The sequence below is a fragment of the Kogia breviceps genome, chromosome 7, assembly GCF_026419965.1.
Source record: "Kogia breviceps isolate mKogBre1 chromosome 7, mKogBre1 haplotype 1, whole genome shotgun sequence".
Taxonomy (NCBI): Eukaryota; Metazoa; Chordata; class Mammalia; order Artiodactyla; family Physeteridae; genus Kogia; species Kogia breviceps.
The window spans coordinates 9,211,526-9,233,445 of record NC_081316.1 but is presented as its reverse complement, the minus strand read 5'-3'; the positions used below and the strand labels follow the sequence as shown (position 1 = coordinate 9,233,445).

The window sequence follows — 21,920 nt, the reverse complement described above, 5'->3', positions numbered from 1 at the left end:
ATAGATAGCTTAATGGGTTAAAAAGTTAATAAACCTCTAAAACTAATTATTTACATCCTCCATCCTTACTGGTATGTCCTGATCCAGGGACACAGTATGTTCTGGTAAAATATTTTATCACCCATACAACACCATCTTTGATCTTAGACCACACTAGACCAATTTCCTTTGACCAAAGGAGATGGGGAAATGAGGAAACCGGGCACATGCAATACTTATACAACCCAGTGAGGTAGGAAATAGACTTTTTTGAAGCTCAGAGAGGTTAAGGAACCTGCTCAGTCTAAAAAAATGGCTGAGCTAGAATTCAAACTTAAGATTTAACTCCAAAGCCCATGCCCTTCCACTTCAACCCTAGCTCTCAAAAACAAAAACAAAACAAAATAAGAAAAAGCCAAGAACCTACAATGTGTCCCATTTCACACTGTATTATCTAGAAAACACTGGCTCTCCACTGTTAATACTAGAAAAGAAACTTCAATTGGTAAGTCAGATAAAGTATTGGCATGATGTTTAAACTTAAAAAAATGTTTATTTGTAATTACATATTTAATTATTTTTAAAGATTCAAACGATATAGAAAAAATTAAAAACCAATCCCAGTTCCCAATCAGTTTGGTACTCATACTTTAAAAAATATATAAACACAATTTGTGAGCTTGGTTTTGTTTTTAAGTAAATGACATATACTTTTCTGTACCTTACTATTTTCACTCAACCACGTTTGGAAATCTTTTATGAAACAAGATGGAACCAACTTATTTGCCAATGGTAAATACTTCTCTATTGATAAATACTCAGGTTGTTTCCACATTTTCACTATAGCAAACTGTGCTGGGTTGAACATTCTTGTACTTGTTTTCCTGTGCATACGTGCAAGAGTTTTTCTAAGGCAGATATCTCAAAATGGAATTGACATGTCACAGGATGCACATATCCTCACAGTGGTTTTTTTTTTTTTTTAGTTTTATTGAGAAACAATTGACATACATTACTGTGTAAGTTTAAAGAATACAGCATAATGGCTTGATTTACATATACTATGAAATGATTATCACAATAGGTTAAGCTAACATCCATCTTCTAATACAGATACAATAAAAAGAAAAGAAAGAAGAAAAGAAAAAAAGAAAAATTTCTCCTTGGATAAGAGCTCTTGGGATCTACTCTCTTAACAACTTTCCATGACATCATACAGCAGTGTTAACAACAGTCATCACGCTGTACTTAACATCCCCAGGACTCATTTACCTTATTCCTGGAAATCTGCACCCTGTCCTACCATCACCCCCACCATCCTCCTATTCTCCCTCCCCCAACCCTCTGCCTCTGGCAACCACATGTCTGATCTCTTTTTTCAGAGTTTGGTGGGTTTTTTTAGATTCCACATGTAAGTGAGATCAGAGTATCTGTCTATCTCTTTCTGACTTATTTCATTCAGCATAATGCCTTCAAGGGCCATCCATGTTGTTGCAAATGGTAGGATTTCCTCATTTTTTATGGCTGAATAATGTTCCACTGTGTGTGTGTGTGCATTTTTTCCACAACTTCTTTATCCATTCACCCATCAATGGACGCTTAGGTTGCTTCCCTATCTTGGCTACTGTTCAGTATGTTGCTATGAAATGGGGATGTAGGTACCTTTTCCAGTTTGTGCTTTTGTTTGCTCTGGATCCACTCCCAGAAGTGGCATCGCTGGATCACATGGTAGTAGTTCTATTTTTAATTTTTTGAGGATTCTCTGTACTGTTTTCCATAGTTGCTGTACCAACTTACAATAATAACAACAGTACACACACAAGAATTCCCTTTTTTCCACATCTTCATGTTTACTAGATATACACAGTTGCTTTACAAAGGGTTATTCCAATTTATACTCCTCCCCACCATAAGAAAATCTGTTCTCACTATGACTGTTTTCACTAAGGCTTTGTGATTTTTGCCAATTTAACAGTTATAAAATAGTTTCTCACTGTTGTTTTAATAGTTTAGTCTTCTTAATTACTTAATTAAATAAAGTTAAGCATATTTTCATGGTTTCTTGTATTTCTCTTCTGTGAATAATCTGCTAATATCCTTTGCCCATTTTCCTCTCTGGTTGTCTTTTTTCTTTCCTGATTTGGAGGTTTTTCTAATTCTCTATATGTGCAAATATGGGTTTTCTACCTTATGGGTTTTCTTTTCATTTGTTTATGGTACCTTTCATTGCACAGAAGTTTAAAATGTTGATATAATCAAAAGTATTTATCTGTGCCCTTTGTGCTTTGCGTCGTGTTCAAACAGGCCTTCTGTACTCCAAGTGTATAACCCTATTGCCCTATATTTTGTTCTGGTATGATATTTAATTTAAGCTAATTACATCCCTTACCCAAATTGTGAGTTAACAATTAACATAATCAGTATAATACAAAAGGAAATTTAAAACTTGCGGTGGAGAAAAGTAAAGTAAAAGCGTTAACCCAAAATCAAGCTTCTCTAAACACTAACCAGCTCTGAATATAAAACAGCTGCACGTCAAGTTTAACTCTGGGCCCCCAGAAAAAAACTGTAAATGAATCACAACTCGCAGATCAATATCTTGAGAAATATCCTTTATATAAATGCAGGAGGCCTTCCTCTTTTAATAGCTCTTGATCATTACAAAGTTTGCTTAATGGTCACTAAATATAATAAAATGACAGCCAACATTTATTAAGCTCTCTATGCAAGACAGCATTCTAAGCATTTTATAGGTAATAATTCATTTACTGCTCACAACAATCCTATGAGGTGGGTACTTTTTATATTTCCATTTTACAGGTGAAAAAAGTAAGACTCAGACATGTAATTTACCTAAAGGTTAAAGGGCTGGTAAGCAGCAGAGACAGGATTTGAATCCAGGCCTTTGGTCTGCACTACACTATATTGCAACCCTTAAAGGGCTATCGAGCATATGTATCAAATGGAATTTTCTAAGAACAAATGTACAAATTAAGGAAAGATCTTTTACATTAACAGTTATAAAACAGACAAAACTAATACATTGCATTTGGACACCCAAACCACCACAGTGCTGCTATACAGCTAGTCAAACTCAAATACTAAAAGATAAGCCAGGAGCAACGAAAGCATTACACATATGTTAACATCAGCTGTGACAACCAGAAAACAAGAGGTGACTAAAGGTCTTTATGTAAAGTAGAAGACAAAAAACTAAAGTCTACTTCCTTCAACCAACGGTGGTATTGTACAAGTTAACAGCTGAGTCCCTTGACATTCAAACAGTTTCTAGTCAACCATTAATCCTCCCCTCTCCCTTCTCCTTCCTAAAACTAGTGGGGGGAGAGGGGCAGATGTCAATTAAGGCTAAGTACTTAAATCTTATTGCTTCAGTATTTCCAGCCTAAATCTCATAATACAGAATTAGTACGTTTGAGTCTTGCAATTTCAAGTGCCAGAAACTACGGAAAACTTTTTCTTTCTTTTTTTTTGCGGTACGTGGGCCTCCCACTGCTGTGGCCTCTCCGGTCGCGGAGCAGGCTCAGCGGCCATGACTCACCGGCCCAGCCGCTCCGCGGCACGTGGGATCCTCCCGGACCGGGGCACGAACCCGTGTCCCCTGCATTGGCAGGCGGAGTCTCAACCCCTGCACCACCAGGGAAGCCCTTTCTTTTGTTTTTTAAGGAAGCTATTACAGAGATCCAAACTTAAAGCACTCAGATTGCTGACCATAACAAAATGCACTGCCTAGATGGCAGAGAAATCTAAAGTAGCACTTAAGTTTCCCACAGTTATGATCTATAGGACACGTGGAGAATCCAAGTATTGTCATGATAAAAGCTTTGCAAAAATAGTTACTCATAGAGCAGTATAGTTATCAAATCAACTCCATAAACATTCACAATACCCTTTTCCAGAAAGCACCATGAATTTAAAAAAATAACCTATGAATTGACAAACATGGAGCAAATCATAATGTCATGATGTGCTACTCGTAATGTCATGTCAGGCAGGGAAGTACTAATGTTATAGGGTGAAAATTAATTGTGCTACATAGTCATTAAAGGTTGTAGCCTTTGTGGCAAACCATGCATTTACAGATTATCGGCAATTATGTTTGGTAATATGCAATTTAACTATGAATATACAGATCAGTGACATTAATGCAGCAAGGTACTAATGCAACAACTTGCCAATCACTTGACATTTTACATTCAAACTATTTCATAAGAATTAGTTGGCACTCACAATAACTCATAAAACAGCAACAGGGTCTCATTTAATCTAGTGGCAGAAAGGTACAGAAGAGTTCTAATTAAAGGCAGCTGAAAACTCACGGGCTTAGAATTCCCAATCTTCTCTCTTCTGATTGATACTGCTTCTGTATGAAGGTGGAGATTCTTTTTCAAATGAGAGTCTCACATGTCAAATCCCCACTCAGAACTATGTCTACACCCTGCTTATGGGATATGGCGATAATAATGCTCAATAATCCCTTTGAGTTTCTATCTTTGTTATGAAAGTAAAGGATGCTAACATAGATATTTATAGATGCCTAGAGGCCTAGGCCAAAGTGCACAAAAGTCATATGCGGTGAATGACTGGAACAGCATAGGCTAGACAGAGAGGCCCTAGTTTAGTTTCCGCAGAAAATTCATGCCCTCATTTAACATATCATCTAAATTAATGGTGTGGGGACTTCCCTGGCGGTCCAGTGGTTAAGGGCCCACGCTTCCACTGCAGGGGGGGCAGGTTCGATCCCTAGTCAGGGAACTAAGATCCCCACATGCCACATGGCACGGCCAAAACTAAATTAATTAATTAATTAAACTTTTTTAAATGAAAAAAAATAAATGGTGTAAAACACCAAAGTACCCTATAAAAATATGCTTTGGATCTGTTTTACCAGAGCTACATAATTTTTGACTTATTACTCAAATGGGTAATGGAATGTTGGAATGTTGCAATGTCCAAGCCTACCTTTCCTGCCAGGCTCAACTCAAACGCCACCTGGTCAGGAAGCTTTCCCTGATTATCTCCCAGCCAGAAACAACCTTCCTTTTCCTGAACTTCCTAAATACTTATTTTAAATATTTCCAATGGCACTTTCTACTTTGATATAGAGTTACTTCTGTTATACGTGACTTCCTGCTCCTTAAAGACAGATAGGTACCATAACTCACTTGTCTTTTATCCCCTATAACACTCAGGATCCTTCAGTGTCTTCCACATACCAGTCATTCAAATATTTACTGAATGAGTACATAAAATGTATCACTATTTATAAACTGTGGTGCTATTCTTTATTCAGCTCAACCATTTCAGGACCGTGCCTTCCAGGTGGGAAACACTAAGTGCCAAAACACATTCTTTCACAATATTAGGGTTCCTACAGGAAGCCATTTTTGCCCTGTTCTCAACCCTTCTTTCTGTTGCCTCTTTACTGTTCTGTCTCTCTATTCCAGTGAGAAAGTACTTGTCTCTTCTATTGTTACCAAGAGCCTCATTATGTTCAAGGTAAAGTGAAAAAATGCATCCGATGCAATTACCAGTTCCTCACAAATTTGGGGGCTACTTGTCATTTCAACATTCAACACTTGAATAAAAGAAAGTCCAAATTCTTTTCACTCCTAAGAACTATTTTCTTTTTTTCTTTTAGACAAAATGGAAGCACACAGCACAGGAAGCAGTTCTCAGTAAGCCACCGTTCATAAACAGCTTTGCTCAAAGCGTAACAAAGGTTCTGTTGTGCTCTTGCATGGCAGGGCCAGTAAGCAGCAGGAGCAGATGAACTCTTTAAGAAACAAAGGTTCTGTCTTCATGCAAATGTTTGCATTAATAAAAAATGAAGGAAACGATATAGAAAATGCAGGCTAGCTGGACATAATGGGTCTCTAAACGGGAGGTTTTTCACATTTTTCAGGCGGAGTCAGCAGGTCTTTTAAAAACTTTGTCATTCTGAACATTTCACAGACATCACAAGAAAGACATGCAAATAACAGAAGCAAATCAAAGGACATCCCGCTGCTCTACTGGCGCCTCCCTCATCCATGCCTGGTTTGTCATTTTCTGTTAACCCTAGTGCCGGCTGCTGTTCCGTTGAGGAATGGAGTCCCTAGACTATGTGGCAGTACATGTCCAGCCAGCTGGCCCCTGCACTGATGACATTACAATGCAAGCCATGTACTACCACTCAGGGACACGTGCTGCCAGGCAACAAGTCCAGTGTCTGACTTTTATACACCCAGCTTGCAAATCTACATTGGAAAGAACCTCTAGACTAACCACTTAATATGATCTTGAGTGTAAGCATCACTGAGTAGTTCTCTGAAGATGGACTTACTATGGACCAGCCCTCCCCAATGAAATCTACAATAAGGGCCTTAAAATAAATATAGAAAATTTAAAACCTTGTGAGCGGAAAGGTTTACCAAATACTTACTATGTGCCAAGCACTATACTATGTGCTTACCATGCATTATCTCATTTAATCTTCATATCCACCATTTAAGGTAGATACTTACTATCCCCATTTTACAGCTGAGGAAATTGAGGTTCTTGAAGGTTATTCACTTGCCCAAGGTCACACAGCTAATAATGGTAAGCCAAGACTCAAAGCTGTCTAATGACAAATTTCTCTCCATCTTTGTATTTTTCTCACCCCTTACTTCTGTGTCTTTTGTGATTGAAATCCAGCTTACTCTGAAAATATCACAATGACTATATTCATCTACTGCATGACCACTGAAGTGTATTATTACTCTTTCTCCATTTTAATCACTTGGAGTCTTTATCATTCTTATTTTAAGAGTGAGCGGCTTTTTGTTAGGTCATGATAAGAATCTAATTAAAGCTGCAAATGCTTCCTCAAAGAAAAATGGATATAATTTAATATGCTGTGTATAATTTTAGAACATTCAAGAACCTCCTAAGGCTCATCTATAGCTCCCCTGAGGATTCATGGCCTACACGTTAAAAAAAAAATCCAGCACCGAAATCTCTCTTCCTAGACGCACATGGTCAGTTTTCTTTCACAATGATGATCTATCAAATTCCAACCCGAAAATTCCTTGTCCTCCTCAACTTCTACTAAACACACTATTCCTCTTCACCAGGACAAGAAATCACTGATGTCCTTCCACAGATTGTTCCATTGGCCTCTCTTTTTGTACGTACTTTGGAATCAGTAGCCAGTCACTTTGTCACTATTCTCACCACTGCTCCTGAATTATAAAAGCTTAAGGAGTAGAAGGACTTTAAGATTGTATCATTCAACTCCAGTAGTTTTAGAGATACAGAAATTGAAGTCATTCTTCATTCTTTTTACCCTTGATTCAGTAATAGAAAGTCCTTGGGCTTGCTCAAATGTATCCCTTAAGTTCTCCATATTTCCATCTATAACCACATTGCCAAAGTTTTTCTTTGTACAAACAAACAAAAGGAGGAGCTTCCCTGGTGGCTCAGTGCTTAAGAATCCGCCTGCCAATGCAGGAGACACGGGTTCGAGCCCTGGTCCAGGAAGATCCCACATGCCACAGAGCAACTAAGCCCGCGAGCCACAACTACTGAGCCTGCGCTCTAGAGCCCGTGAGCCACAACCACTGAAGCTCACGCGCCTAGAGCCCACGCTCCTCAACAAGAGAAGCCACCGCAATGAGAAGCCCGCACACCGCAACGAAGAGTAGCCCCCACTCGCCGTAACTAGAGAAAGCCCGCGTGCAGCAACGAAGACCCAATGCAGCCAAAAGTAAATAAATAAATTATAAAACAAGCAAAATGAATCATGGTAGCAACTGAATTATTTTCAAATATTTTTTTCTTACTCCCTGAATGGACCTAACTTTTTAAAAGTAATAGTCAAATGATATTATCCAGGCTTCTTTTATCCTACTGATAGTCCATTCAGGCCTCTGGTACCAATCATAATTCAGAAACAATTCTAAAAAAACTGTTTTTGTCCTATAATAAGTGATAATAAGTATAATAAAGAAGGTATTAACTTTAATATAATGCTGGGCTGAAAGATAATCTAAGTACCGATAATCAGATTACTGAATTATACTGAACTCTTAACTTGAAGACAACGAGATGAAGCAAATTATTAAATGCCTTTATGATAAAAGGCAGAAAAAGAGGGTATTCTAGAAAAAATAAAGAAGGAGGCTATTTCAGGGGGATAAAATGGCAAACCTCAACAGTACTGGAAACTTGGAGAACCAAAATATAATCATATCAAATGGATTTAAAAGAGCTGGTTGAATAAAATAAAAGCAGTTGTCTACAGAACATATGAGGGGGGAAAAGGGTAAAATGTGACAGGGTGAGAACAATTCCTCTCAATGTATGCCTTATTATATATGTTTTGAACTATTACCTAGTCTCTCTCTCTCTCTCTCTATATATATATATATATACAAATATATATAATAAACACATATTAATACTGTGTATGTATACACACATTCTAAAAAGATTGCAGGTTGAGACAATGTTGACTGTTATAACTGATAGAGCATTATTAATAAAGCATTTATACAATAAGACTCTGATTTCCTCAGAGATGAGAAAAGGCTAAAGTAAAAGGAACTAAAGACATTTATAGATAAGAGGGTTCAAAATTAAACCAATATACCTCTTGTATTTCCTAGGGTTTTTGCTTTCTCATTTTTCTTTCCTTTTTTATTTACTTATTATATTTTTCAAAATTTAATGTTTTGACATTAGAAATGTTGCTTTATACAAACATTGCCAAGTATAAAAATATATACCTAGAATTTTCAGTTTTCCCTGCCCAAAGAACTTTGCTATCTCCCTAAGGAGATATACTTATTTTGATTCCTTGACTAATTCCTCCAATCCTCAGTGATCTCCTTTTTCTCCTGAACTCCTATTACTTCTTACATAGCACTTGATTTCATACTGACTTAAAGTGTTCCACTTATTTCATCTGTGAGTATCCTCAACTAAATTACAATACAATTGAAGACATTCTTTTGTTTAATAATTGTTTAATACCTAAGCATGGTCCTTGTCCTTGAGGAGTTTATTTACCATCTACTGGAGAAGCAGACATACAAATTAACAATGACAATATAGTATGATAACTGTTATAAAGGAGATATGTAAAAAATGTAAAGAGAAAGAGTGCCTATATCTGTCTGGGAGAAAGAGTGTTTCAAAGGATCTGAAAAAATTTTCCAGGTGAACAAGTGGAGGGAGGAGGGACTTCCCTGGTGGTCCAGTGGTTAAGAATCTGCCTTCCAATGCAGGGGACCCGGGTTCAATCCCTGGTCAGGAAACTAAGATCCCACATGCCGCGGGGCAACTAAGCCTATGCACCGCAACTGCTGAGCCCCGCGTGCCACAATCAGAGAGAAGCCCGCTCGCCACAACTAAAGAAGCCCACGCGCTGCAATGAAAGATCCTGTGTGCCACAACAAAGATCCCGAGTGACGCAACTAAGACCTGATACAGCCAAATAGATTAATTAATTTTTTTAAAAAAGTGGAGGGGAGATATTTAACACAGACATATCAGCACATGCAGAAGCATCAAGATGTGAAAAGCATGGTAGAGCTGGAAAGATAAGAATAGTTGAGTATTGCTAAGAGATAAGGCCGGACAGCAAGATCACCATAAAGGGTCTTATAAAAGAGCACAGATTTCAGGAAACCACTGAAGGATTTTGAGCAAGAGAGTGACAATCAGATTACTATTTCTGAAAGATCACTCTGGCAGCAGTGTGGAAGAACTGGAGGGAGAAAGATTAGAGGTACAGATAAGAAGTAGGGCAGCTGTTGAAATAGTCCAGGTCGGAGATAGAAAAGACCTGAATTAGGGAAGTAGCAATGGGAATGACAGATAAAAGCAAAAGAGGAAAAATCAATGGAAGTTGGTAATTGATTGGATACGAGAGGTAAAGGATGGGAGGGAATTTAGGATTCTTTCTGGGTTCCTTTCTTGGGCATTTGGGAATACGATGGTTCCATTCACTAAGACCAAAATACAGGAAGAAAAGTCTGTATTACACCCCCTATGCGTATTTTGCAGTATCAAGCATAGTGCTGAGCATACACATAATCAGTTCGTTCCACTGGCCAACTGGCTGTCTTGAAAAAAGGCCACAGACCCTTTTGCTTAATGACCTCAACTGGTTACTCTTCTAAAGCTGGCATCAGTCACCACGCACTGACATGATTCCTGGGCACAGGACAACTGAAATGGACTAATTTACCCAGGAAACGAGCAAAATGAAATAGGCAGCACTTATGTGAATGTGAGGTACATGTGAGTGTGTGTGTATGTGTGTGTGTTGGGGACAGGGTCGGGGGCAGTTCATAACAGAAAACATCCACATATTTATATAATGCTGTGACAGAGACTGCTAGTTGCTGACTCCAGTGATCTTTTTCTCTAGAAACGTACTCCCATTTTTACCTGGGTACATGGCCACTGGCATAAAGATCACATTTCTCAGCTCCTCTTGCAGCTGGGCTTTGGTCATGTGACTAAGCCATAAAATATAAGCACAATATAGTGTGGGTCTTCTAGAAAGTCCTTAAATGGAACTAATTCAGCTGAAAGATGTCCCTTATTTACCTCAGACGATAACAGAGAGCTACTTCAGTGCTCATGGATCATAAGGCAAAAGATGGAATCTATGGGTAGGATGTTGGAGTAAAAAGACTGAAACCTGAGCTCCTGATTACACCTTGGAGCATATACCATATCAGCCGTGGCCTGCCCATCTGCAGAATGCTTTGCCACAAAAGAGAAATAATCTTCTAACTCGAGTAAACCACGTTATTTTAGGTTTTTTCTATTGTATTCAGACAAACCTAATATAAACATAAAACATCCAGGTATTTGCCCAAAAGTATAAATGAAGGGATCAAACTAACATACCAAGCAGAAGGCTCATCGGCCTATCCATTGATTTAGCTGAGTGCATGCTAGGCTAGCATAAAGTGTTTCCAGACATCATCCTAGCATCTGCAGAGATGTACTGTTCTCTTCCATGCCGGACCATTGTTGTAAACATGGTAAGGTCTTACTGACTTTTGTAACTTGAACAGTAACATCTGTAATGCCCCTGAAAGTTTGCTAAATACTTTCACATACATTATCTCATTGAACCTTGCAACCAACCTAGGAGTCAGATAAGGCTGGGATTATTCTCTCCATTTTACAAATGATGAAATTGCCCAAGGTCATTCAGTTTATAAATGATAGAGCAGAAACTTGAACTTTAATCTCCTAAGTGTAAACATAACCCACTGAATCACAGTGGATAATTCTTAGAGATATTCAGAAAGTTTAAAATGACCATGATTAATAACATATGAACATAAATACCTTGATTGCAAAATAGATCACAAATCAGTATCTTAGTATTTCACAGAACTTACATAATGACTTTTTTTTTTTTTTTTTTTTTTTTTTGTGGTACGCGGGCCTCTCACTGTTGTGGCCTCTCCCGTTGCGGAGCACAGGCTCCGGACGCACTGGCCCAGCGGCCATGGCTCACGCGCCCAGCCGCCAGGTGGGATCTTCCCGGACTGGGGCACGAACTCGTGTCCCCTGCATCGGCAGGCGGGCTCTCAACCACTGCGCCACCAGGGAAGCCCATAAAGCCATTTTAAAATTAATTTTTCCATTTATTAACCGAGGAAGCATTCTGTTCAATTTTAGAACTGATGACAGCACCATTTCCTTTGATCCTGCATTTTGCACTAGAGAGGAAAATGGACAAATGAGGGGCGGCACATGAAGTAAGTAAGTAGCAAAGGGGAAGCAGAACTTCTCTCTAATGGCCCCTTCTCTCTGCACAGCCTAGGTCAGATTCCATCTAGTTCCACCTGTTGGTGGTATAAGCCACTTCTACAATTGCTTCCAGAAATCTCTTATCAGGAAGTTTATACTGCTCAAATAATTCAACCCTTCAAGGAAAGGTGAACTGACCTTTAGTCCAGCTCTTACACAGTGAATTGATCCCAGCCCTGCACTGCCATCCCACAGAGAGGCCCCCAGGCTAACAGCCTGAGCAAGAGGGTCTTGTTACATGAGCCCTGGTTTCTAATCCTTGTCTTATAGATGGCTCCATGGGGCATTATGCAAGGTATTTAACCCCCCTCCAAACTGAATTTTCCTCATTAGATTATGGGGGAGAAGGATACTCTCTAGAACTATTTGGAAGCCTGATTAAGCGTAAGTGAACATTTTGCTTTTGTAACAGTTAATATAAATAGATATGGAGAATGAAATTACTGCATTCTCGTCTACTTCTCTGAATTTATACTTTGTCTTCCCAAAACAAAATGACTCAGTGCAGAGACTCATTAATGGACCTAGTTTAAGGAAAATATTAAACTAAGGAGAAAGATATGAATGGTGCTAGAGAGAGAAGGAAAAGATCAAAGAAACATGACTTTCAATTTCACTTTCTTAAGATTATAAAAGCATAGAGCTGACAGCAACCTTATTAGGCCATCTAGTTTAATACTTTTTTAAAATTAGAAATCAATATTGTTATTGCATTTTAAAACATTACTTAAACACAGAATTCCTTTATCTTAAAATAGCAAGAATTTACATATCTCTATGGTCCCTTCTCATTTTCACCAAAATCCGTAGGTTTATATTTGAGTTCTACTTTTTAAAAAAAATTTGTACATGCTTTTTCACACACACACACACACACACACACACACCCATACACACACACATATAAAGTCTTCTTAGGAATTATTTAATGATATAATAATATAATATTCCACTGTATTAATCAGATACCTCAGTTTGCTTCTGGATTATTTCCAGTTTTTTATTAAAAATAATGTAGCTATAAACATTTTTATACAATATATTTTCTCTTTTGAATTACTTCCTTAAGATATCTCTAGAAGTAGGGCTTTAGGATCAAAAGATATACTGATTTTTATGGCTCTTGTTATGCGTTGCCAAACTGCTCTCCAGAGAGACTATGCCACCTTCAAAAAAAGACCAATTTCTTTGCAGACCTCCCAGTATAAAGCTTTTTGTTTTAACTAACTCAAAAATATCTTAATTTGTAAAGCTTAAATTATTGTTAATCTGAATATTTAGTTAGGTTATCTTTCCTCTTATATGGACTTTAAAACTTAATTGTAAAAGCACCACATGAATGTAACAGACCAATACAGGAGGGTATAAAGTAAAAAGTGAGGCTTCCTCATTTGTATGCACTTCCTTAATTCAATTTCGCAGAGTATTCACTGTCAACAGATTGTTCTACATCCTTCCAGAACTTTTTCTATGTGTGATCATACGTATATGTACAAACATTAACTTGTTTTTTTACAAAATGTAACCACTTTGTACACATTCTGTGAATTATTTTGTCAATTAATACTTAATGTATATCCTTCCATGTTAGTCTAATGCATTCTTTTCAACGGCTGCATGGTAATGCCTATTATAAAAATATCATAATATATTAACCATTCTCTTACTGATGGGCATGCAGATTGAATGTAATTTTTCACCTTAAAATTTTTTAAAGTATTTTAACACTTTAATTCAACTAGAATTCACTGCAGCACATGGTATGAAGTGTGAATCTAAATTTATTTCCTCCATATTCCTTCCAATTATCTCAACTAATGAATTTTTCACATTATTTTGTTACACTTAGTTTGTCACAAATTAAATGGATATGTACTTTGGCATCTATTTCTGGGACCTCAGTTCTATTTTACTTGCGTATCAAGTTTTAGGTTAAAAACTAAGTAACATAATTTTTTAAAACTTTCTATGAAAGTATCATAGTATACAGAAAAATATGAATTTGCACTTATAATCAGCACCCTAGAAAACCTCCTAGAGTCTCCTTCCAGCTGTAAGCCCCCCAAGGGTAAAAACATAGACTAATTTTTCCTGTTTGGGAAATATGAAATCATGCAGTGTCTGGCTTCTTTCATTCAACATCATATCTGTGAGGTTCGTCCATATAGCTGTGATTTCATTAATTCTCATTGCAGCATAATATTCCATTATTGAGTATACCACAATTTATTTATCAATTCCCTGTTGCCAGCATGTTTTCAGTTTCTCGTTTGGGCCTATTATGAATGGTGTCACTATGAGCACTCTAGCATAAGTCTTTTAGTAAACTTATGTCTGCATTTCAGTTGGTTTTGTGCCTTGAAGTAAATGACTGGGCCATAGGGTAGGAGTATGTTCAACTTTAATATATATACTACCAAAGAGCTTTCCTTGTTTGCAGATGACCACCTTCTTCCTCAGGTGGTGAAAAGAGCGATTATCTCTCTTGTGTCTCTTCATATAATCCCATGATGAAGGCGCCACCCTCAGGACCTAATTACCTCCCAAAGGCCTCGCCTCCAAATACCATCACATTGGGGGTGAGGGCTTCAACATAGGAGCAGGGCATAGGGACACTTTCAGGTGATGAAAATGTCATATATCATAACTGAGGTGATAATTACATGGCTATATACATATATCAAAGCTTATTAAATCTTACCCTTATAATTGGTGATTTATGGATGGTAAATTACACATCCATAAAACTGACAGCAAAAAGAAAGATGACAGTTTTTTCTGAGTTAATGACACATTTTGTAATTTATGAACTATTTGTTTCTGAAAGCTCAAAAAAAATCACCAACTTGTTTGTGCACTTTTAGTTTTATTATTTAATTCTATTTTATATATTCTTTGGTTTGCTACTTTGCTCCTTTTCTAAATTCTTTAAGTATAAGCTTAATTACCTTTTTATTTCTTATTAATTTATAACAATAATTTTTCCTCAAAGTATTGCTTTTTGCCCATAGATTTTAATTGTGCTGGGATCAAAAAATAGTTTATTGTTATTTCTCAAATTTATTATCTACCACAGTTGTAAAGGAAAGTAATTTTTAAACTATCCTTGTGGTTAGGTAACTTTTAAATTATACTTTCATTATCTCTAATTTTACTTTATTATAGCTTGAGGATGCAATATATATTGCATCCATATATATGCAATATATATAATTTCTACCTTTTATTAACCAAAAACTTCTTTGTATATGATAAATGTTTGCAAAAGATCCATACATTTTTTATTTCCAAATTTTCCCCTTTAGTCTTTTCCTAAATGTTCTAATTTTACCTTATTGTTTGTACATACCACATGACTAATGTATACAAACCATTTCCTTAGTGATGATAAACACTGAATATTAACTTAAGCAAAAGTCATAGTTTTATTGGAAGGTTAGGAGGAAGGAAATTTAGAGGCTATAAAAGCACTAAATCCATCATAAGAAGTCATTTTATAACATCTATAACTGAAAAATCAAGGAGAGTAGTTTAAGCATGTTACTTTAAAATATGTAGCAAAATATCAAAAGACATGGTGAAAAAATCTGTAAGTAGTCTTCTCTGAGGAGTGGGATTTAGAGGTGAGAAGTTTGGGTGGTATGGTACTATTGTGTTTTGTTAAAACTTTCCTAAATCCATTTGACTGATAAAATTCTGTAGCTAATAAAAATATATATTAAATTAAACAATTTTTGTTCTATTTGGATTTTCCCTCTTTACCCATTATTTGTAACATGTTATTTTCCTAAAAGTTTTTCAATCATTTCATCTAATTATTAGTTTGCAATATTTTTGTATTTTTTTCTTTTAGAATTTACATAGTCAACTTTGTTCCTATTTATGTTCTTTGTTGCTTCTTTTTTCAAAGGATTTATTTATACATCCTTACTTCAAATGTCTTAATGCTGCTCAGAATTCTTAATACTTGTCTCTAGTCAAGCTATCTTTCTTCCTTCCTACAGCAACTTGTTTCTTCTTTTCCTCAGCAATACAAATTTTCTTTGCTCTCTTTTATGCCTTTTACTTTTGTTTCCCTAACTCTAAGGAGATAACCTTGAATCTTACTTCAAAGACAAAGACGAGGTTAAGTGGTCAGGTAAAGAACATCAACTTTCAGCTCCATTTCTAAGCTTAACTCTGTCCTTCACCATTTTTACTTTCTGTCTGTTGTTCAAATACAATTATTCTTTGTAGAGTCAGGGTTTCTTTCTTTTTCTTTTTTATTGATATATAATTGACATATTATATTAATTTCAGGTGTACAATATAACGATTCAATATTTGTATATATTGTGAAATGATCACCACAGTAAGTCTAGTTAACATCCATCATCACACACAGTTACAATTTTTTTTTCTTGTGATGAGAACTTTTAAGATCTGCTCTCTTAGCGACTTTCAAATATACAACACAGGATTATTAACTACAGTCACCATGTTGTACATTACATCCCCAGGATTTATTTATTGTATGACTGGAAGTTTGTACCTTTTCCCCACCTTTACCCATCTCACCCACCCTCCACCCTCCACTTCTCTGGCAATCACCAATCTTTTCTCTGTATCTATGAGTCCAGGTTTTTTAAAGATATTAAATATTACATACATATTAGTGAGATCATATGGCATTTGTCTTTCTCTAACTTATTTCACTTAAAATAATGCCCTCAAGGTCCATCCATGTTGTTGTAAGTGGCAGGACTTCCTTCTTCTTTACTGCCAAATAATATCCTTGTAGAGTTATTTTAAAGCCATCTTAGGACCTGATTTCTCACTTGGGGAATTCCTGCTAACTGCGAAAAATCTTACCTATAAGCTGCTTTCAAATATAATAAAATGTTTGTCCACACTAAATATAACAATAAGTGACATTATACTGTGCTTTATAAATGTATAATTAAACATTTATCTATAGTTTACGGTCAATAAATATTTTATAGGTATCAAATATTTTAAAAGATCTCAAAACAGTTTATAGATTAGGCACAATGCCTACAGTGCCCAATGGATAAACATAGCCCGATTCCCACCTCCACAAACAAGCTTGCTCCTCTGCCCTTGACCCTGGAATTCCCTCCCACCTCTTCTTAAAAAGCATTCCATCGTTTAATCATCTTGTTCTTCTCTTGGATCCTCCCTCTCTCCTCTGCTATGGCTCCCTTTCCTTCAGCCTATAAACATGCTCAAGTCTCTCTGCCATCTAAAAACTTAAAAACAACAATAAACTCTCCCTACTCTTGCTATCACCCCCCCCTTCTCCAATCCACGGAAGTTCTGGAAACAAATCCAGCCTACCTGTTGTCTCTGATCCCTCACCCTTCCCATTTACTCTTCAATCCAGGAAAATCTGGTATCCTGCCACACTACTCCACTGAAACTTCACACCTAATGCCACTAACAATCTCTTCTGTAGCTCTTATCTTATTTGACCTCTCTGAGACAAGCGATATTACTGAACACTCCCTCCATCTTGAAACTCACTCCTCCCCCAGTTTCTGTGGCACCACATTTTCCTTGTTCTTCTAAAACGCTCACTCTCAGTATAGGAAGATAAATATCTTTATTTATTGTAAAACTAGCTCTCTGGAAACAAGATTTAAGTTCCTACAATGGGCCCAACTCCCACTCAGGGAAGTTTTATTTGGCAGCAAAGTAAGCCCCAACACCCAGCAGCCAACACGACAGTAGAGAACTAAAACGCTAACATTCCATGTGCTCACTAAAGTGTAGAAAGGGACCATTCTGATCAGTTGGAAATGTTTACAAAGGACAGAGAAGTGTTCCAAGAGAAATGACAGGACACAGAGTTAAGAAAGAAAAAAATAATAAAAAGGGAGCAACCGTGGGCTTCCCTGGTGGCGCAGTGGTTGGGAATCCGCCTGCCGATGCAGGGGACACGGGTTCGTGCCCCGGTCCGGGAGGATCCCACATGCCGCGGGGCAACTAGGCCCGTGCGCCACAACTACTGAGCCTGTGCCCTAGAGCTGGAGTGCCACAACTACTGAAGCCTGCGCACCTAGACCCTGTGCCCCGCAACAAGAGAAGCTACCGCAATGAGAAGCCCATGCACCGCAATGAAGAGTAGCCCCTGTTCACCGCAACTGGAGAAAGCCTGCACACAGCAATGAAGACCCAACGCAGCCAAAAATAAATAAATTTATTTAAAAAACAAAAAAGGGAGCAACCAAGCTCAGTAGTAGCATAAGGCAGAAGAGTGGAGAACATGGACAAGGGATAAAACACTCTGTACTTAACAGAGGTAGAGGTAGGGGAGGAAAAGTCAAACACCCACTGATACATCTGTGCTTCGCTTCTGAATAAGGGCAAGCACCTACTAACAATACACATACCAGGTATGGCAGGTTATTGTTTGCACACCCCAGAATATGTGCTCCTATTCTTCTTACACACAATTGTCTTGTTGGACTTCAATTCTGAAGCTACTCTGCAATTAGCAGGGGCCTTATATTAAGTCCTCACCTATAAAATGTGAGCAAAAGCGATGTTTGCAACTTCTGCCTTACTTGCTTAAAAGGTGTTTGCCCTGGACTTGTTCCTTCCCCTTTTCCTTTCTATAACTGGAACTGGCTACAATGGAGGCATCCTCAGAAACCATGGGTTTCAAATGGCATGGCTGCCCCGCTAACCTGAAATCCTATGACGGCTTCCTAGAGCAGATCCTACCTTCCGCATCCTGGACTCAGGTTACGTTAGAGAGAAATAAAGTTCTCTCTTGTATGAGCCATTGCACTGGAGGGGCAGTTGTGGTGGTGGATCTTTTTATAACAGCTGCTCAACCATCACCCTGAGATCAGTGGCACAAAATCACCTAAAGTACAAAAAACCTCAGTATAACTCAACATCTTACTGACCAAGTAGGAAACATTAGTCTGGAGAGAGGGGAGTTTTGAGCATAGGGGGAAGTTCTTATCATTAATTAATAACTATAAAGTCAGATTAAACTAACATTGATTGAATGGCACCCAAACCACTAAATTTGGAACCAGAAGTACTAGAGTCAAATCTTAGCTCCACCTACCGCTATCTATTAATATATAAACATTGGAAATTTTACTCAAGTTCTCTGAGTCCCCATTTCCTAGCATCCACCCTCATGAGTAAATGTCATAACACATCTACAGTACAATATAATAAATGATGTCTCAAATAAAAACACCACAACATAAAGAAATGTTAAATTATGTTCTATTATACCCGAGAATCTGGGGAATATATCATATATTCTGTAGACATTTCTGTTAAAATATTAAGTTCTAATCCTTCAATCCTTGTGAAATGAATAGGAAAGAGGGCCTTGAGAAATCAGACCTAAAAGCAGAGCAGCTAACAACACAGGCTCTAGGGTCAGATAAACTTCATTCAAGCTTCACCTCCACATTTACTAGCTTGGTGACCTTGGGCAAGTTACATAAACTACATTTCAGATTCCTCATGGAAAAGCGAGGATCAGGCTGGTACCTGCCTCACAAATATCTTGTAAGGACCGAATGAGATTGCTGTCTCTCTCCAGTCCTCCTGTATATGAGAATGACCCCAGCTGCCATACCAAGAACATCTATTTGAATATATTTCCCACTTAAGACAGTATTTGGGGGGCTGGACTTACTTAGGAGTTGGAATATTATCTCTGTATTTAAAAAAATTTAAGAGAAATAATCTCTGCTAAGGATTTAGAATTTAAATGAAATAGTGTTTCCCATTTAGTGTCATCTAATAGAAAATTAAATCTGGGAAGTGAGGTTACCCAAGTGTTACTATACTTGGAAACAACAGATGAAATTTTAAACTTGAAAATTACACGAGGGGGTCTTCTCAGGTTTTGTTGCCTAAAACCTTATGAAAATACCAACAAAAATGGAAGCAGAGATGTTAGCGATAATTTTGTCAATTAAAAAATATAAATTCTCTTCTGGTGTCCCTTCTCCTCTAAAGATAATAACCGAAGCTGGTTTTATTACTTGGCTGAGTTTAAGAACTTTCCAGTTAGGGAACTCGATGTCAGGTCCTTCAACAATAATTATTTTCTCTTAACTACTAAGAAATATGATAAGAAAAGTTCACAATGTGAGACAAAACAATCACTTCTTTTCCTTATGAGTTTGTTTCTTTAGAAACATGAGATCAAAACCAAATATTTACTGGAAGAACAAAGATCAAAAGAGTCTCTACCTATGTTCAGACATGGCAACAAAAATTAGCAAGACTCAGACTTTCCTGGTGGCACAGTGGTTAAGAATCTGCCTGCCAATGCAGGGATCACGGGTTCGAGCCCTGGTCTGGGAAGATCCCACATGCCATGGAGCAACTAAGCCCGTGTGCCACAACTACTGAGCCTGCGCTCTAGAGCCCGCTCAATTACTGAGCCCTCGTGCCACAGCTACTGAAGGCCGGCTGCCCTAGAGCCCCTGCTCCTCAACAAGAGAAGCCACCTCAATGAAAAGCCCACACCCCACAACAAAGAGGAGCCCCCAATCACCGCAACTAGAGAAAGCCTCCGCGTGCAGCAACGAAGACCCAATGCGGCCAAAATTAAATAAATTAATTAATTTTTTTAAAAATTTAGCAAGACTCCAAAAACTATTCATAGGCATAACTTTGAAAAGAAAAAAGGCAGGGCCATTCTTCCTGAAGACCTAACCTATTTCTTCTACCTGTATATTCACTATCCTCTACCATGCCAATCCTTGAAGACAAGGCAAAAGATCGATGGCACATATAAGACTTTATAAGTTAATCATGTGTTTAAATATCAGGTTTGGTGGTCTAGAGACTACCAAGAAAGACAATCAATTTTAGGTCTCATTAAATAGTTTAAGATACCTGACATATATTAATTAATTCATCCTCTCAACCCCCTATGAGGTAGCTTTTATCAACTCCATGTGTTGGGGAAATTTGATGAAGGAGAATAATAATGCTATTTTCTATTTACAAAATACCTTTCTTATAAAGAGCTCCACATGTTTTATCTTCTCAGTCTTCTAACATTCCTGTGAAGTAGGTGGTAATATTACCTTTTCCTTTCTTATAGGTAAAATGCTAGGGCTCAAGGGGCTTAATGACTTAACTCACATGGTAGCTTGTATTTTATCCACTAACTAGAACATACTGCTTGGGATTAACACTAGACCATGGACTCAAGTCTGAACTGCACATAATTCAAAAGTGTCAAGCTTCTAGTTTTCTCTACAGCCATCTTTCAACACATCACATTTCAAAAAAGAGTGGGGTTATGCTTGCTGTTTAAGCTCATGTGCTCACTGTTTATAAAGCTTATTATCATTTCTCTAAATTGCACTATTTAAGTTTTGTCTAAATGCCTGAAAGCTAAATTATTTTTTGTTTACTCTCTGTGCACTAGCATTATAAATGATGTCATCGGGAATATACAAAACTGTTAGGCAAAGCTGCAGGGCCAATAAAAGCAACTCACTTGGGCAAGAGTGTGCTTCTTCTTCTCCCCCCGCCCCCCGCCCTCCTCCTTTTTTGAAGTAGGCATCACACAAAAAGATGACTCATTAAGCCCAAAAGAGTGGACTATGCCATGTAAGGGCTTCTTATGCAGCCCTCCACAAAGAGACCTGAGTGGCAGCATAAGGCCTCCTCTTCTGTGCATTTTCCTCCAGGCAGAATGTGCATTTGTGTGGCTACATACACAATTATAATCTCCCCTGAAAAGCAATTCCTTCCATATGACAGGCTGAACAGTGGCCTGAGTGCTAGCCTCATGTTGCCTGTGCAGTTAACATGCTGAAATAGCAGACACATTTAATCTCTCCTTTCTGAAAAACTAAGATAGGACAGAAGAAGCGAAGCTGGAAAGAAATCCACACAGAGAGAAAGGAAGGCAGCCCAAGCGCCCAAACTCACTTTCTCATGGGCTGAGCTTCTTTGTGTGTTGCCTACTTACGTGTCAATTTGCAGGACTTTAGGGCATGAGAACCATGGAGCCTAGTGGTTCTGGCAGCCTCTCCATTTGACAAGCAGAGCCAGAGACATGCGGCCTTTTGGTACATTTCACATTCAAAAGTGTTATTGTTTCAAGCATGCTTATT

General features: G+C 37.7%; 1 protein-coding gene across 3 annotated transcripts in view; it reads right to left on the bottom strand.

Annotated features, from left to right (window-relative positions):
• CSTPP1 (centriolar satellite-associated tubulin polyglutamylase complex regulator 1) overlaps positions 1–21,920 on the bottom strand; it is a 201,408-nt gene that overhangs the window by 160,527 nt on the left and 18,961 nt on the right. The window contains exon 1 of one of the 3 annotated variants that reach the window (XM_067037145.1): positions 4,317–4,497. The exons of 1 other annotated variant lie outside the window; for it this stretch is intronic. The gene's annotated coding sequence lies outside the window, so the exon portion shown is untranslated. Of the gene's footprint in view, positions 1–4,316; positions 4,498–21,920 lie in introns of those variants that run through there. One more of the 3 variants, XM_067037146.1, reaches the window with a different exon arrangement.